Below are 14,474 nucleotides of genomic sequence, written 5' to 3'. Positions count from 1 at the left end.
TTTCCCAAAAATCACCTTTGCAAATAGGGTCAAGACTTTGGAATGGGGTAACCTGGATACTTTTTGTTCATTCTTCAAGGATTAGTGAAATGCCATCTTTTTTCATGAAACTTAGGGCAGCCAGTGTTGTGGTGGAGACCCTGGACAAAAGTCACCTAACCCTTTTTGCCTTGGATTTCATCATCTGTAAAAGGAGATAGAGAAAAAAATGACAAACTACTTTAGCATCTTAAAACCCTAAATGAGTTTATTTTGCACTTTCAAAAGTGGCAGGATTGAGAACCAGTTTGAGAATTCACATCTCCAAATGAGTTTATTTTGTACTCTCAAAAGTGGCAGGACTGAGAACCAGTTTGAGAATTCAAATCTGGATTTGAGTCTTACTCAGACATAGGTTGGCCATGTGATTCTGAGCAAATCAATTTTTCAATGTTCTAGGTAACTCTAAGACTCATATAGAATAACAGAAAAGGTATGAATCTCATTGGTAGCAGAAGTTTCCTTCCCTGGGAGTTCCCTCTATCTGTGAAATCACATTTCTAGTATCTGTAGCTATTACCAATGGCATCTAATAATTCTGGTTTGTAGCAAAAATTTTTTGTATGGATTTTATCTTCCCTAGACTTTAGTTTGAGTTTTTAGTGCCTGGCCAATTCTTTGCTCATTAAATATTTGTTGAATGATTGAATAAAGAAGGAAATTCACCCCAAAAAAGCAATTTACCTAAGATTATGACCTTAGACCATAGAATTTGTCCTAGAAGTGACCAATGAGTCCCCCCCCCCCCGCTTCCCCCCTTGTTTTTTGTTATTTGTTTTAGTCATGTCTTATTCTTCATAACCCCATTTGGGGTTTTAAGATACTATAGTCGTTTGCCATTTCTTTCTCACTCATTTTACAAATGAGAAAACTGAGGCAAACAGCATTAAGGGACTTCCCCAGTCACATAGCCAGTGTCTGTGGCCACATTTGAATTCAGGACTTCCTGACTTAAGGACCAGCATTCTATGCACTGTACCACCTAGATGCTCTTCATTTTACAGATGAGGAAAATGAGGCTGGAAAACAATTAATGGGTAATGCAGAATTTGAACTCAGATTTTCCTCACTCCAATTGAATATAGCACTTTACCCAAAGAGTCCTGCATTTATTTGGTTCTCAGAAGACCTGCAAATAAATGTGATGTTTGGAGACATAGCTATTTCTCTGACTTTCTGTAGCTTCAGCTATTAAATGAAATTGGGCTCAAAGACTTCCAAGGTTCCTTCCAGGTGTAGATCTGTGACTATATTTCTTACTGTAGTCTGTTTTATGTGTTTTATAAAAGTGGGAGTAATAAAATATTCATCCCAATATGGAACAGAAATCCATAGACTTGAGTTGCAGGAGTAATTCTTTGGTTTTTCAGAATATGAACTTCTTTGGAGGAGAAAGACAATTTTTAGTCTCCAACACCACTAAACTTAAGTAATTTGAAAGATGAAGATGAATTTGCATTTGGCCTGTTGGTAAATTTCAATGTCTAATGTACCAGTGGTTACCATCTTTCTGAAATCTGTCTTGTTTTTGCTCTGCACCAAGGCTTTCTGGGGGAGAGGGAAGGGGAGAGGGCAGGGAGGAAAAGTAAGGTGTTGGAAAATGTAATTTCTTTTAAAAATTACAAATTCCCCAAGATGAAAGGGTTAGGCTATTTTAGAGAAAGTTACTTTCTCTAGCTACAATGCAAAATAAGAGTTACATTGTTAAACCTAAGCTAAGGCTAATTTGCCTCATTTGAATCTGAAAGAGAGCCCACTTCCTTCCTGTTGCCCTGTAAAGAATCTGAAAAGGAGAAAACAGATGTATTAATATGTATTATGCTCACCAGACTCCCTTTCCCCTTTGGCTCCCCCTCCTCTCCTCTGCACACACACATACACACACACACACACACACACACACACACACACACACACACACACACACACTCATACTCATTCAACAGGAACAAGGCTGAACTGGAGAAAGACAAAAGATTCAAAATACAAAATGCTAAGGAAAGAGTGTCTGAGGTTATTCTAGTAAACTTATTAGTAGATTTCTCTTTCTTCCTTTCTTTTTCTTCTTTTCTTTCTTTCTCTCTCTCTCTCTCTCTCTCTCTCTCTCTCTCTCTCTCTCTCTCTCTCTCTCTTTTTTGTAAGACTCATATAGAACTACAGAAAAGATATAAATCTCATTGGTAGTGGGTATTTCCTCATCTGGGAGTTACCTATACCTGTGAAAGCATATTTCTAGTACCTATAGCTATCCCCAGTGGCATCTAATAATTGTCTTTTGTATCAAAATTATTTTATATATTTTGTCTTCTCTAGACTTATAGGTAAGTTTTTAGTTCCTGGCCAATTCTTTCTTTCTTAAATGTTGTTCTTCAGATAGCAGCAGAGGGGTATGCTGGGGGGGTGGGGTGGAGTACAAAGTCATTTTTTTCATTCCCTAGTAAAACTTATCTTGAAGAACTGACTGATACTAAGATTTGTTTATATAACAACTAATCTCCTTGCTTCCTCCACCCCAAAACTTCAATATGAAGTCTCCTCACCTTTGATGACTCAATGCTTTTGAAGATCCCCTTTTGTTTTTCTTCAGAATAAGGCTTTTGAAAGAGTGGATCCTTTTTCAAAAGGCTGAGATCCACAACTATTTCCTTCAGTGATTTGAACCAAATTTCCAATTGGTCTTGCATACTAATGAGGTGATAGGAGTTCCCATAGCCTTGATTTCTGAGCCTTTTCCTTACCTCCTGTTCCTCTTCCCCAGCCCCACCTCCCCATCTATTTTAAGGATCTACAAAGATTCATCTCCCTTATCAATACTTTTTGTTATTGTTGTTTAGTAACAATACATAAGTGAAGCTTGAATCCATCCCTAAAGGCCTTGGTCTGGTTCTTTCCGTGTTTTGGGCAGAAATTGTGCTGGTTATAGATGGCTGTTGAAGTCAGTCTACAAGTTAAATGGTTTCAGACTTAACAAAAGTGAGCATGCAAAATATGGCCACTAGTTGCCGAACAGGAGATCAGGCTGAAGTTTGATACCTTGAAGTATTTAAAATATAAGAGAAAAAATATGTGAGTGAGGACTACAGATAGAGGAATTTCTAGTTTTACGGTTTTCTGAAGCTCTTCAAATGTAGACACTTTAAGAAATCTATATTGGGTCACATCTTCCACAAGTGACCTCTCAAGGTCATTGCTCAGTTTTGGACTCCATGATATAATCTTTGATCACACTTTATGATATTGTTGTTTTAGTAGACTCTTAAGTGTAAAAACAAATCCCAAATTAGAGAACATTTCATGCTGAAATGCAGCCTGTCATTTGGTTTCTTTGTTACCTTTTTTTTTTCTTCACCCTTTAAAAACATGGTTGAACTTTGCAAATGCTCTAAGCTTTATGTAATTTGCCTGGCAGACCAGAATGTTTTCAACAAATAATTATCCTTGAAAAGCAAAAGGGAAAAAAAATAAAACTAGAACAAAAAATAAATTGATCTATTCTAATTTTTTAGGATGCTTTAGAATCTTTTTTGTTTTGTTATTTATTAAATTCCTGGTATATGTATTAAGAGATATTCATTTTTTTCCCCTGCTGAATTATGATGTTGTCATTTGAAATCCAGAATTTTGCTACAAAAGCCCCATGATCAGTTTCTAAGGGGAGCTTAGATCTGTGCATTTTAAATAAAAGCATATATCTTTGTAATGTTGAGGATACTTCAATAATTAAGTAGGCCTGATCTCATTGGTGTCATACTGTTTCCATCAGTAAATCCATGTTCATTGATCTCCCTATCTTAAGTCTCACTCCACTCCAAATTATCCTGTACACAACTGCAGAAGTGATTTTCCTAAACCTCAATGCTTGCCATAACGCTCTCCTAATCAATAAGCTTCAATAGTTTGCTGTTGCCATTAGGGTCAAATATAAGCTCTTTTGTTTACTTTTAAAGCCCTTCACAATCTGGCCTCAATCCGCCTTTCAAATCTGGTTACACATTATTCCCCTTCGCATACACTTGAGGTCCAGCCCCATCCCTCTCCTATGAGAGGAATCATACACGGCACATACACATACACATACACGGACAGATCTCATACACTGCAGTCCATTTCCCTTCTAAGCCACTTGGCATTGCCTGTGCCTGTGCCTGGCATATCTTCCTCTGTACCTCTTTTCTTTTTCTTCCCCCCTTTCCCCCCCAAAAAAAAAAATTGAGGCAGCTAAATAGTACAGTGAATAGAGCATTGTACCTGGAGTCAGAGGGACCTAAGTTCAAATCCAGCCTCAGACATTTACTAGCCATGTGACCTTGGATAATTAACCCCAATTGCCCAAATCATCCCCCCCCAAAAAAAATCACAAAACAAAATTAAATCACCTTCCATATAATATCTTTCCTAATCCTTCCCACTTAATTCCCCAAACAACTTTATATTAATATTATATATACTTATAAGACAGGCTATCTGTATTACAGTAGATTGAATACTGAACCTGGTATCAGGAAGATCATCTGCTATCAGGAAGTTCAAATCCAGTTTCAGACACCTCCTAGCTATATGATCCTGAGCAAGTCATGTAACCTCTGTCGACCTAAGTTCTACCATCAGTAAAATTGGGATAATAGCATCTACTTCCTTGCATTGTTTTAAGGATCAAATAAGATAATATTTGTATAGGACTTTGCAAGTCTTGCTATGTAAATGCTAGTTGTTGTTGTTAAATACATGTTGTCTCCATTCTCCAGTGAAATGTAAACTGCTAGAGGACAGAGGCAAGTTTTATTTCTGTCTCTGTAGCTCAAAGTGCCTGACACAAAATCCTCCCTTGCTATGATTCTTACAAGGTGCTAAATCACTAGAATTGATAGGCACTCTGGGAGATTCTCAAGTGAGAAGGACAAGCCCACAAGAGGAAGAGACCACTCTAGGAGGCAAGACAGGTCATTCTATCTTCCACCTTTGTGCTGGCTGGAGACATTCAGAGGGAGCTAGGGGCTGAAGCTGGAGAGGCAAAGGACTAGCGGCAAGAGCTCTCAGAACCAAGGAGAGAGATAGGCCTCTAAGAAAGCTAACTGGGCTATTTTGAAGGAGACAATAAAGGATTGAACTTTTAATTCCTGGCTGCATTTGAGGTGATTATTACATTGAATCGAAAGGAAGGCTGCTCCCAGAAGCCCCCCAAGAAATCTGCTCCCAGAGAACGATTATATTTTAGAGAAGAGAACATTACACTCCCTCAATAAATGGTGATGGATTCATTTTTGTCTATAATTTTCTATAAAAGCACTAGAGAAGGGCTATCTGTACTGTAATGGATATAATAAAGATAGAAGCTCTTTCTCTGAATCTCTGAACGGTTTGTGCACATGAGTGATGTCCTTCTGTACATCTTTTATCTCTCTCACAATCTAGAGCTTTCACTTCTTATATGCATGTCATAAGAAATAATGAGACATAATAGAAAGAGCATTAAAATTTTAGCCTAATCAGGCCAGTATTTAAATCCCTCTCCAACAAAGTTGTGTGGCCACAAATTACTTAACCTTTCTGCACCTCAGTTTCATCATCTGTAGAAAGTCCCTCCCTTCAAGGAGCTTAATAGGAATTGATGGGAATCAGAGTGATTTTGGTTTAATGTATGGCCCTTAAGAAAGAAATCTAGCTTACTTTTCTTAAACCATAAGTTACTTAGAAGGCAACCTAACATGATGGACAGAATATTGGGCTAAGGGGTAGGAAGACCTGTTTTTTGGTTCCTCTCTCAATTTGATTTTTTTCTATTTTGACTAGATAAAAGAAGCCATTCTCTGCATCATTGCCTGGCCTTAATCACTGATTGTTAGTCTGACTCAAACTGAAACCTGTTAAAGACTTTGGTTTTAAAAGGTCAAGGTCTCCTACTGCATACAGGGCCATCTCCAGTCATCCTGTCTTTAGAGATGACAAAACTCAGGCCCAATAATAATAATAATAATGAGAATTATAATATTTGTAGAATGCTTACCAGACACTGTGCTAAGAGCTTGACAGTCAAGTCTTATTTGAACCTCACAACAATCCAGGGGGATAGTTGTTATTATCCCCATTTTACAGATGAGAAAACTAAGGCAAACAGAGATCTTGATTTGCATAGGAGATACATAGATAATATTACAGGCAGGAGTTGAATCTAGATTCTCTAGTTCCAAAGTAAGTGCTCTTCCATTGTGCATTACTATTTTTGTTCTGTTATATAATCTTCACATCTTACTGACCTTATTTTATTAGTAGCCCCTTTCATTCCTTTACTTACAACAAGATCATCACTTTATAAACTTAATCTGTGCTAAGATTTTGTTCTCTTTGGTTGAATAGCTCTGACTATATACTTTAAAGTCCAGCTTCTTAAACTGTGGGTTGTAATCTTATGAATGTGGGTGTCACAAAATTGTGATTTATTATCAGTAAATGTTTAATTTGTATGCCCATTTTTGGTACCTATTTATCCAGGGTAACATAAAAATTTCTCAAGCAAAAAGGGATCATGATGAGTGGGAAAATTTTAAAAAGCCCGAGTCTAAGCATAAAACCTTAAGAAAAATCTTTTAACAGTTTAGCATGCCAGCACAGTCCTTTCTTACACACATCCCCTCCTCCCCCCATACACACACACTCCCCTTTATCTATGGCACAGTCTTAAAAGTGATCTAATCCAGCCTTTCTTAACTTTTGTGTTGTGGATTCCCTTTGACATTTTGATGAAGTTGTCGATCCCTTATCAGAATAATATTTTAAATGCATGAATTATAAAACAAACTCTATTGAAATAAAGTTAATTTTTAAAAAATGTTCAGAGCCCCTAAGTTAAAAACCCCATCAATCCAACAAATATTTGCAAATATCCCAGAGAGTTGAAGTGATTTGCCCAAAGTCAGATGATTAAATGGTGGCAGCGAAGTGGCTCAATGGAAAGAGTGCTGGAGTGGAAGTCGGGAACACCTGACTTCAGATGTGATCAGACACTCACTAGCTGTGTCAGTTAGCCTGTTTGCCTTGACCCACTAGAGAAGGAAATGGGAAAATACTTGAGTATTTTTGTCAAGAAAACCCCAAAGTGGAGTCATGAAGAGTCAGGTGTAACCGAACAAGTAGCAGATTTGAACCTAGGACCTTTGACTCTGGCAGTCTAAGTTGTTTTTCCAAGCAAACTCACCTGATATCAGCAATACTTATTAAGACATATAAATCTTTTGCAAAATTACACTCTCGAATAGAGAGTCCAAGCCCTGGCTCAGATAAAGCTGCAGTGTGTGATCCATTAAGTTTCTTGCCTTCCTCTGTACACTTCTACACTTCCTGGATGTCAAAAGTTCACTTGCCAGCTGCAGCTGTTTCCTGCGGATAGTATTCTGAATGGTTCTTATTTATGAGAAGTCTTTTACTGTAACTGCTATCTGAATTAATATGGATTCCACCAGCTGTAGCCCAAGTTGATCTAATTAGCCATCTTCTAAGAAATCATTACATTTCACATTAGATACAATACTCAATAGCAGCATCTCCTGTTCTGACCTGATTGAAATGTGTGGCTTTAAGATATGTAAATAGGGAAATCAAAGAAAGTCATTTTGTTTTCTGTTTGTTTATGAGTCCTGTCCTCCCCCAGTCCCTTTAGACTATGGTAGCCCAAGGAATAGCAATGATGTGATGTAAAAGTTAAGATGTCATTTACTAAGAAGCTGCTCCAGAAAAATGAGGCAGCCAAAGAGCACCTTGGGTGCGTTGTTTCTGAAAGCCTGAAAATCCCCAAGGAAAGCAAGAAGCCTGCCAGATTTTTTTAAAGCACATTATCCAACAGGCTTGGAATCAAATCAGAACTTTCACAAAGCAGGGAGTTTTATTTTTTCAGTGTGTGTCTTCAAACCATGTAACAATGAGACCATTTGAACCGGAATAAGTAATCCAACAAAAAAGGGTAGGCAGTCAGCAATGATGAAGAGAATTATTGATTCAGATATTTTGGTATAATCATGAAAATCTAACAGTCCCTCATTTCCAGGATAAATTGAGATTATGCAAAAGAAGAAAAAAAATGAAGCTTTTTCTCCTTTATAAAAAACTTTTCTTTTAATACTAATTGAATAGCATCTCTCAAAAATAATTAAATGAGAAAAATAAGGAATGGTTAGTTGTTGTCCTCTGTTCTTAAAGAGAATCAAAACAACAATACTATGTTAGAATCAAGTTAGTGTGGCTGACTGTGGCTGATCAGACCAATACCAATATGAGCGAGGAATGCTTTGCTATAGGTCGGACACAAATAGTCCCTGTGAAATTTTGGGTTGGACTCTGGTAACTGCATCTCACATTTCTTCTGAGCTAATTCAATTTTACTTTCCTCAGAGAGCACAGCACTTTCTCTGTTGAGGGAACGAAATGCTGGGCAGTCCTATGCCTGTGTCTCCCATATCATGCCATCAGTTCTAAAGTTCTTGAGGATGACCTTGAGAATTTCCTTGCATTACTTTTTCTGACCACTATGTAGAGCCTTTGCCCTAAGCAAGTGTACATCTGATATTTGAACAATGTGGCCAGTAAAATGAAATTGCAATAGAGTTTAGTTTGAGAAAGGACCTGGATGTCTGATATCTTCTCCTTCCAAATGATCTTCAGAATCTTCCTAAAACACAATTCAAATGGAAGTGAGAAACTGCAAAAAAAAGGTATTTGCTATTTTAAACTACAATTTACATAGCATATCCCAAACAATCAAATGAGAAAAATAAGGAATAAAATAAAATCTTTAAAAAAAAAAAAGGCTTCACTTAAACTACTTAGAATTGGCTAAAAGGGAATTAAAAATAGTAAATAATTGCTTATTTCCTGTGATTCCTTTGCCATTTATGTACTTAAAATTTTGTTGCTTATTAATCTGTGTTTGTCCTGATTCTGGGCCTCTGGCATTACTTTATGTAAATTTCTTTCTTTATTGCTTTGTATTCATATTTATCATTTTTATGACACAATAATACTTTGTTACATAGATATCAATCAACAAATATTTATTAAATACCTGGTTATGCGTCAAAAATCTGATGATAACATAACAGCATCTATCAAATGTTTTGAGAAAGTCAAACAATTGGTCAATGTGAATCAATCAGCAACTATTTTTAAGTTTTGTATCAGGCAGTCTATTAGATAATGGGGATTTAAAATACAAATTCCCATCCTCTCAAAGAGCTTATACTTTACTAGGGAAATATAGAATCCTCACAGATATGGAAATATAAAACATTTTCAAAATAAGTACCCCGGGACATGGAGGAGAGTACTAACAACTAACACAGGATCAGGAGATTCCCCTAGACTTGAAGAAAACTAGGGGAATCAGCTAGTTGTGACCCAGCAAAGTGCAGGCTAGAACACAGAGTAAATGAAAGAGTTCAATAAATAATAATGGAAAAGAATGTTAATATACAAAACCAACCTTTAATCTTTAAATAACAATAATAATAGCATTTGTAGATAGCTTTAAAGTTTATCATCTGTTAACTCAATTGATGCTCACAACTATGATTGGAGTTAGTGCTTTTCATTATCCCCATTTTACAATGAGAAAAGTGAGGCATAAAAAGGTTACTTGACTGAAACAAGATTCCAATTAATTCTTTCCACTTCACCACCAAGCTACCTCACAATAGTATAATATGAGGCAATGTGACATAATATAAGATGCTATAACTTGACATGATATATTATATGATCCATATAACATGACATGATGTATTATAATATGATATGACATAATATGGTACAATATAATATCAGGTCATGACATTTTTTATATATATATATACATAATTAACAATTATATAGTGCTTATTGTGTGCCAGGCACTGTGCTAAAAGCTCCAATCATTATCTTATATAATCCTCATAACAATCCTGTGAGGTAGGTACCATTATTATTCCCATTTTGTAGATGAGGAAACTGAGGTCATACAGCTAAATGTTTGAGGTTATATTTGAACTCAAGTCTCTATGTACTCTATCCATTATATTACCTAGCTGCCATCACCCCCCTCTCTATATATATTCAATAGAATATGAATTTATAATAAAAGTAGATATTACATTAACTATTATTTTTCAAAACATGGTGTTTTCTTTTATAGTGTACTACCATCCCCTCTTCCTCCTCCCTTTCCCTCACTGAACAATTTAAAAATAAGAAAGCCCTTATCACATATATAGTCTGGCAAAACAAATTACAACATTGTCTATGTCTAAAAATATATTCTCTTGAATTTTTATCATATCTCTAACCTTTTTCATCTTTATCTTTTTGGACTCAAGGTTTATCAAAGTATTTATTGACCAGAATCCTAAAGCATTTCAAATTGCTTTTCTCTAAAATCTTTTCTATGTTAGGGGTTAGTATTGTTGTGAGAATCAAATGAAATAATATTGATAAAGTGCTTTCCATAGTGCCTGGCACATAGAACAAGCTTTATAATTAATATGACTGAACTTTTTTTGTTCTAATAACTGTATATAATTGGCTTCCCTTGTAATCCTTTAAATTTTATTTTATGCACTTAAAAACATTATGGGAAGGGGCCCGTAGGTATCAACAGACTCCCAGAAGAATCCATGACATAAACAAGAATTGTTCTATGTACAAATTTAGCTCTTTTTGAGGTTCGTGTTTCCACTTCCCATGTAACAAAATAAAACTGTCCTTCCCGGATCTGGAGAAACTATAATGATACAAGTGACATTTCCATGAACCTTGACCTCCTGGCGTTTTTCTCAGGCTCTGTCATTGGTGAATTGCTCTGGGTTTTGAATATAACTGGCTTTCGAATCCTTACCTTCTCTTATCTGTTTACCCACAATCATGTCTCTTGTGGATTGAAATGCTTACTCTTTTGAAAGCAGTTAGAAAGCAGTTCTTATGTCCTTTCAGATCTTTGGAACTTATTCTGATTTTATTGGGATTTTTCAATGCCCCACCTTTAAATCTGGCAGCATCTGAAATATTTCCTGATTTTTCTTTTTAGTAATTCAATCAACAAACTTTATTAAGGGCCTACTGTGTGAACAGGCAGTGTGTCAGGTGCTGGGGCTATAAAGACTAAAATGCATTTTCACATCCAGCCTAAGATGAATTACACAAGTCACTTAATTTTTTCAATGCCTTTGTTTCCTTGTCTAAGGAATAATGAGGCAAAAATAAAAGAAGTTGGATGGGACAACTTCTAAGGTCCTTTCTAATTCTAACTCTATGAACCTGTGATTCCCTCTTAGGAGTTGTTTTCCTTCTATTCTGCTTCTCTATACAGATTTCAAAAAGACACTTGAGAATGAGGGGATTCTTCCCTAATATAACTGAACCTATGGAGGATGCATCCATCTTGTGCTTGAGAAGGATGCATATAGGATAGAGCCCTAGAGCCAGAGAGGACATTGTTTCATGGAGGGGAAAAAAAAAAAAGTTTTTATAGTCACATTTGCCTCTTCATTTTATATCCAGTCTTGGTATTTTGTTATGTTATTCTCCTATTGTATAAAGATAGTACCTACCAAAGTAAGTGAATTTAGCCAAGCCTATTCTTAGATTGCTCCTTATGGAATGAATTAAGCTGGTTTAATAGTAATAACTTACATTTTTATAGTGTTTTTAAATTTTACAACCTGTTTTCCTTACCTCCTGGAGTGCCTACTTTTAGTGATAGATGAGATCCTTGAAAGTTCAGGGTAAAGCAAATTTTGTTAATTTGGATACTATTCTAAATAGGAAACAAGGAGTCCTTCCTATTTGATCATGTCCTGGTGTGAATCCTTTAGCAAGTAAATGTATATATTCTAAGTTCAGATTTTTGTACAGAATATTTTCTAACAGCAAAACACACCTATAAAGCTTTCCCAGATTTGTCCCCACTATTTCAATTGTCTAATTTAATCCTCATTTAAAATTTAAAACTGTCACATGTTCAAGAGACAATGGGGTTAGAATCGGAAAGTCCAAGTTTCACATCTCACCCCTGACTCTTATTATTTATCTACCCACTTTTCTATGACTTACACAACTCTTTAGAACTGCGAAGTTAGAGAGGACTTTATCTTCTTTATTGGTGGAAGGATTTCCCATTCAGAGAGCTCCCCACAATGATGAGCTCACATCATCTTCATGTAAGCAGGTACTATTTGTTTAGTGCTGGCCCATTTCCTCATCTCTCTAGAAAGTCTTTGTAGAAGAAATTAAAATATAGTGATGACTCAGCATAGATATGAAAGGTATCAGAATCACAAAACATCAAAGTTAAGTCTAACCTGTGCTTGAACAAAAATCTCTGCAACATCTCCATATGGTTACTTCTGTTTGGAAATGCACTTGGATCAGTCACTTATTACTTCACATATAGTCCATTTGGGGGAACCTATAATTATAAAAACATCTTTCCTTTATAGATCTGTCTTCTGAGGTTTGTTTGTTTGTTTTTTTTAATTGTAAATAGTATTTGTTTTAAATCTAGAAGAGACCAGAGAGATCTAACTCAGCTCCCTCATTTTACAAATGAAGAATTTGAAACTGAGAGAAATCAAGTGTACGAGGGCACCTAATTAGTGAATAATAATGACATTTATATAATGTTCTAAGGTTAGAAAAACATTAGCCTATTTGGGCTTCAAAACAGACAATGCATCATTATCTCCATTTTACAAATGAGAAAACTGATTTTGGTAAATATTATAAGCAGAATTTGAACCTTTTATGCCTCTTTTTTCACTGCCTGTTAGATCAGATCTCTTGACTCCCATTCCAGTACCTCTTCTACTAATGCACAGGGTGCAGAAAAAAGCTGCATATTAAACAGATGATACCACCTTAGTTCATTAGCATAGGTTGGCTGCTAAGATGATGAATTTGGGGGTTACTGCAACACATGAAGCAAAATTTAAAAATATTCTCCCCCCGCTTTAAAAAATATTTTCACATACATTATCCTTGTTTTACCCTCACAGTTGCTTCATGAATTAAGCAAGGCAAATATTTTTATCTCTGCTTGACAGATGAAAAAGTCAAGACAAAAAAGTCATAAAATTAACTCCACTGATATATAATTCAGGATCTTAGTTTCTAGACCAGAAGATTGTCTATGAAGATCAGATTTCATATTAGCATATGATTCTGTGATTTTATTAATAGAAAATGATTCAATTAATGTGGAGGATTCCCAGTGTAGAAATTGCCTCGGTTGATCAATATTAGCAACAATATATTAGCAATTTATGGTCTTTGGGGTTGTCTTAAATATCTGGCCCAGTATCACACAGTGTTTCTCTGTATGACTGAGATAGAGAGGAGAGAGAGAGAACGAACCTGAATCAAGGTCTAATTCCTAGGCTAGCCTCCTATCCCCTAGGATAAAGTGCCTCTGGGAGAGCAAATAGTTTGGTAGCATTCTTTATCCTTTATAAAAAAAAGCAAAATCTATCCTTGAGTGTTCTTCCCAAAGACCAGGAAAATTTTGATGTCCATAGAGAAATTGTTTACTTCTGTTTTTTGTTCTGTTCTGTTTTCCCCAAATGTAAAATCTCTCTACCTGCATCTGCCTTATAGACAATGAAAACCAAGGATGTGACATGTATTGCAGAAGAGCTCCATAGTACTGCATCAGTCTATTGGGACCTTCTGGAATAAGCAATGGTCCACTGAATCCGATAAGATGGGAATTAAAGCCTCTTTTCCCTTAAATCCTTACCCCCCCACAGGTGTGGGCATTATGCAAATAGAAGCTCTCTGCACACAAATGTGGCAGCTATTTTTGTTATGCCAGTGTAATATTTAAAAGCAAACATTTAACGGGAGGATAACGGCTGCTGAACCTGTATTTGCAGCTGCAGCTGCTCCATCCTCTAGGGAAGCAAAGATGGAGCTTTTCCAACTATTCATAAAGGGTGAGCATGGAGGGGGCTGAGAACTTACTCCAGCATAATAGTGCACAGTAAAATTTTGTTTCTCTCACAGCCTTCTATAGCTCAGAAGTTAAGCTACAAAGGGATTTTTCTGCCTTCAGAATCTAGGTTGATTTCTCCATGAGGGTCATTCTGGCTACCTCATTTCTTTGATGAGCAGGATCACATGTGTTTGGGGGAATGAGAGAAAAATGGTCTTTTTAGACCTGTGAACAATTAAGGTCCTATCTGTTCTCAGACCCTACTGGTTCTCTCCACAAAAAAAGACATTAGTCACTCTAAACTGTAAAGGTACTACTGTTGTGCTTAAAGCAGGGCTGCCATTAGAATTAAATTTTAATAGAAATCGGATGCCAGTCTCCAAAGGATTCTCATGTCCTTTTTATTTCCCTATCCCCTTTGTCTCCTCTCTTTTTCTCTTATTCTTTCAGACCCTCAACTACTTTTTCTAGCCTAATCATAAGACAACTG

At 36.1% G+C, this 14,474-nt stretch overlaps 1 protein-coding gene and 1 long non-coding RNA gene across 6 annotated transcripts in view; one reads left to right on the top strand and one right to left on the bottom strand.

Moving 5' to 3' along the window:
• The window catches only part of FYN (FYN proto-oncogene, Src family tyrosine kinase), a 272,216-nt gene that overhangs the window by 142,594 nt on the left and 115,148 nt on the right, over positions 1-14,474 (top strand). The window lies entirely within an intron of this gene.
• LOC127562103 (uncharacterized) overlaps positions 1-14,474 on the bottom strand; it is a 41,545-nt gene that overhangs the window by 357 nt on the left and 26,714 nt on the right. The window contains exon 2 of the long non-coding RNA XR_007953610.1: positions 16-184. This is a non-coding gene — a long non-coding RNA (uncharacterized LOC127562103). The remainder of the gene's footprint in view (positions 1-15; positions 185-14,474) is intronic.

The sequence above is a fragment of the Antechinus flavipes genome, chromosome 4 (genome assembly GCF_016432865.1).
Source record: "Antechinus flavipes isolate AdamAnt ecotype Samford, QLD, Australia chromosome 4, AdamAnt_v2, whole genome shotgun sequence".
Taxonomy (NCBI): Eukaryota; Metazoa; Chordata; class Mammalia; order Dasyuromorphia; family Dasyuridae; genus Antechinus; species Antechinus flavipes.
Note: the sequence above shows the minus strand (reverse complement) of the source record. Positions and strands in the feature narration are given on the sequence as shown.